Genomic DNA, 5128 nt, shown 5'->3' with positions numbered 1-5128 from the left:
ATATATATTGCTTTTGAAAAAGTAATAATGATTTTAGGAGAGAGCATGGCAGCCCAGGAGCAGTTGAAGTGGGTATCTGAGAGTGAAAATGATGTTAATGCAGTATGCATCTATGCTAGTGTCAGAAACATTAAATCTTAAGTTAAATAACATGCAAACAAAAATGTTAATTAATTCAGGGCACAAAAAAGAGACTTGAAGCATGAAAAGATTAATGGTAACAAAAGTTTTGCAAGAAACTTTTTCTCTTTTAATGGGCATATAGTTAAACTTTTAAATCAAGGCGAAGGCAGAAATTAAATAGGTTGAAATAAAAATGGTGACAGTTGCAAAGAATATGTTCTAGTCTCTCAACATTCAGCTGGTACTTAGCCATCATTAAACACAAATTTCTACTTTCTAATCTATGCTACCATTTTTCTGGATGAGTAAGATTAAATAAAACAAAGTTACTTAATTCATTCAACTTTTAATGGAGATATATTTAGTTTTTAAAATTATTTTATATAAATGTACTTGTTTAGTTTAACTTCATTGCCTAATTACTGATGATATTACTTTGCTCCCACAACCAATAGACATCATTGGTCTAATGTTTAAAATATTCTGTATTTAGTAATTAATTTTCTGTGCTTGTAAGAAGTTTTACTAAATTGGGACCATATATTTTAAATTCAGAATTCATTTCACTTGATGATTTCTAACTCTGGGATCAAATTTTCAACATTTTAATGAAGCCTGTAAGATTATAGCATCATGCTACAATTTCATTAATGTAAAAGCATAGAGCATTTCTAGGTCATCACCATAACCAGTGAGTAATTTAATTGGGTTATTTCAAAGAAGTCATTGGTTCCATGGCTGACTTAATCTCAAATACTCTGCCAAAAGTCCCAGGCATATTGCATAATCTAATTTGTCTTGTATTAATATCACTTATAAGTTTATTTCTTCTTCTATTTTTTACAACTATTTAAGGAAATTTGAAAATCAATTCTTTATTTATTCTTCTTATCTCTGTTCCCATAAAATTACTTTTAATACATTTTCATAGGCCAATTATGGAGTATAGATATTTTCTCACAGGTTGAATATAGAATAAATACTTGAAGGAAATCTGAAAATAAGGATGAATATTTGTAATGTCACCAGGTGGATCACATATTTACAGCAAGCTTGTACTACACAGATAGGTCCTCTACCTGACAGGGAATGAGGACACAGACAATTCTAGGAATTGTGGAATTTATGAAGTCAAAATACAAAGAGTCAATAGACTAAGAGCAAGTTGATTCTGTATTATATGGTTGAATAACATCCCATAATATAAAATCATACATACTTTTGTACATGCGTGTGTGTGTGTAGAATGTGTATTTATTATGCATTTTGGCATGTTTATGAGATTGTGTATGTGAGTGATACAAATGAACATACATAAGAATATTTGCAGAGTCCAGAAGCAGATACTTAATATGATTTTTTAATTTTTTCTTTATTTCCATGATCAGGATCTCTCACTGAACTTAGAGCTTGTCCATTAGTCTAATGTGGCTCACCAGTTTTTCCCTCATCTCCACCTTCTAGGCTTATATATTGGACACAAAGTGGGCTCTCTATTTCATATTACATTTCTGGTGCTTGCATACTTTTTTATTGAACAACTCCTCAGGTCTAAAGAATATGTGACTTATGAACGAGAGAAGATTAAGGGTCAAAATGAGGGAAAATAAGAAGCACTGTATAAACATATCCGTACATGCAATAGCAATAATATTCTGATGTGTATTGTTTTTGTTAACATTAACCTTCCTTTATTTTATGAAACAATGATCATAGCAACATTAATACAATATCAAATTTTCTCAAGAGACATCATTATAGTATAATATACTTACTTTAAAAGTCGCAAAAGAACATTCTAATCACGAAATAATAAATGTTTGTTTGAAAATCAAACAGTAGGTTGTGCCGTTTTTACTTATAATTTCAAAGTATTTATTTTAGCAGAAATATTTGTCTAAATCAGAGATGATAAAGGATACAAAACTGCTTTAAATCCTTTAAATAAGATAATTTATAAATTTATATATGTGTTGGCTACAGTTTCTACATAGACTATATTTCAATAGCTTTATATAAGCTGGCAATTTAAACTTCATTTTTGAAGGTTTCTTTAAAATATTCAATAAATACAAAATAAAGAGTAAATGTTGCAAGCATACACATGGGAAAGGAACACAACCTTAATTTTGAAAAGAGTCTGAACATTGCAACCCAAGGGACTGGAATGTAAGAAAAGAAGGCAAGTGTTGATCAGCCTGTGATTTGGCACAGCTCACAGAGGACCATATGTGACAAAGAAAAGATGTGAATTCACAGTGATAAGTATATTGTTGAGTCAGGGAGAAGAGTAAGTTTTCTCAATTAGAAAAAGCTTTATAAAAATAGTGAAACTGGAAATATGCCAAAATGTCTACTAGTGACCTAGTGAAAATACTCTTTGAACCTGACCACATTAAACCATTCATATACACAAACATAAAATAACGACCATTGCTTTTATTATATTATTTAGGTTCTAGTTTTTATGTAATGTGAAAATCAGTCAATAATTTAGAGACATGTTATTTAGCAACAACATGTGATCAAGCCAATATAATTTTTTTGAGACCGTATCTTTCTGTATTTAGATCTGGATAATCTACAATCCTAAATAGACCAATAAATCATCAAATTCCAAATTTTTGCATGACTCTACTTGTGGAGCCCTGGGACCAAAGATGCTTGCCTGTCTTGCTAAGCTGATGTTACTTGCCACAAAGAAGCCCACAGTTTAGGGTGAGGAATCGTATTCAGACTATTTCTTCATAGCATAACACAGACTATTACTGTATTTTCTGTTTACAAAAGCTGGTCCCTATCTACAACTGGTAATCACAATCATATCAAAAATGATTGCAGTTTACATTTGCAGCTTATAAGATATTCATAAACAGTAAAATTATGCTTTGTCACTGTCTTTTAATCTATTGAAAGTTAATCAGTATGAGATTTCTTTGTGATTACCTATTTTGTCAGTATTTTCTTCATATTTTCTGCATGTTTACTATTACCTGGAGAAGCAGTGTTAGTCATTAGGTCAATATCTCTATCCCAGGAACTCTATTTGTGCACGTATCTCTTTCCTTATAGCTGTTTCTCTGTCTCTGCTAATCTTTCAGCCTCTAATATCTATAGGTTTGTTGGGACTAATGAGTCCTGGCCTTTAGCTGGATGTTGGGATTAATGAGTTCTGGCCTTCAGCTGCTCTTCCCTCCTAGAACCTTCTAATTAAAGTTACTAGAAGCTGTGCCTAGCTTAGAGGATCAGAGGATGGGATGTTCACCTGTTGGCCCTTGATTGCAGTGTATTTAAGCCTACATGGTGTTAATAAAGAGGGGCTTTGGTATCAGTGTTTGAAGGTCTGTGTGTCAGTCTGTCTCTGTTTGTGTATTCTCAGCCTCCAGCCCCTTGCCCGAAGCTTGCATACTGGGGTCTAGCACATAGAGCGCAGACGGAGGCTGTGCTGCGCGGCATAGGTTAAATATCTGTTTCCTTCCCCACCTTGGTTCTTAATAAACTACAACTGAAAACTCAGCCTATAGTTGAGGTTTGTTTGTAACTAGCGCCTATAACTTAAATTACTTTAATTATATTGATCTACATTCTAACACCTGGCATTTCCTCTCTTTCATCATGTACCTCCTGTTGCCTCTCCATGTCCTGGTATCTCCTCCATGCCTTGATTTCTCCTCCTCTTCCTTTCTTTCCCCAGAAATCTTGCATATCCCTTCCACCTAGCTATTGGCCATTCAAAATTTTATTGCACTAATCACTACAATACACCTTCACACAATGTACAAATATCCCACAATATTTACCACTTTTTTTGTCTAAAAAGGAAACTTTTTAACTCTAAAATAATAAAACTATATATAGCAAGAACACCTATCCGTTAAGAATAATATTTAGAGTGTCCAGTTTATCGGTACTTGGCAAATACAAAGAAAATAAGCCATTGCCTAGCCTGTCTTGGGGAGTCCAAAGTTTTATACCTGATTTATTTTCTCTCAGAACTACAGAAATCTCTGACTATAACTATATGGCCTTCAGTCCCATTAAGGACCTGAGAAAGATACAATATTACCCATGCAAGCAGGAAGTACAGAGCAAGCAACGTCCAAAACAATAGAAATAACAGAAACACTAGCTTCTTGGACAGTCACCTAAGGTTTCTCTGCAATGTGGGAACACTAATATTTACCGGTAGGCTTACATTATCTGATTTACTTTTATATGAAACAGTAATTTTGAAGTAATTTCCAAACTTGTCTTGACAAAGTTCAGCAGTTGCTTTCTTCTGTGTCATGTTTGTTCAATTTGGATGGCATATTATCAAAATACAAGGCAATAGAAGTTTCTTGCCCAGTGACTAACCTTGCCACAATAAAAGCAAAGTCCCTTGGAGGTTCTATGATGCCCATTATCCCTTTTTGAAGTAAATTGGTTCTGCCAGAAACAGGCATGTCATAATGTCATGAAAAACTTTATGGTATTAAAACATTTTCAATGTCATATTCTGTAGGTCTTTGAAGTGCTTGAAAATTGACCTAAAATATATCTGTTTAACCTTGAACAAGAATAAAAATATGTACACCATTGCATTGTAAAACATATGAGATTAATAGTTGCTTTTTAGTTAATAGTAGATTCAATAATCTATCCTTTCATCTTACCATTCCTATATCTCCCTTTTCTTTCAGAAAGAGATTCTTGAATCCAAATTCCTTTGACCATAACTAACAACCGACTGCAACTAATCCCCTTAAAAAAACCATTGAATGAAACAGCATGGGATAAAACTGGACTCTCTGATCACGGCGAACAATGAGGACTGATGAGAAGCCAAGGTCAATGACAAGGGGTTTTGATCCTACTTCATGTTCTGGCTTGGTGGGAGCCTAGCCAGTTTGGACGTTCACCTTCCTAGACATGGACGTAGGGGGGAGGACCTTGGACTTTCCACAGGGCAGGGAACCATGACTGCTCTTTGGATAGGAGAGGGGGGGTGAGAGGAGTGGGGGGA

This window comes from Alexandromys fortis, unplaced genomic scaffold (assembly GCF_014885135.2).
Source record: "Alexandromys fortis isolate MF-2015 unplaced genomic scaffold, M_Fortis_MF-2015_v1.1 scaffold_4, whole genome shotgun sequence".
In the NCBI taxonomy this organism is placed as follows: Eukaryota; Metazoa; Chordata; class Mammalia; order Rodentia; family Cricetidae; genus Alexandromys; species Alexandromys fortis.
The sequence above is the reverse complement of the archived record's forward strand: the minus strand, read 5'-3'. Positions refer to the sequence as shown.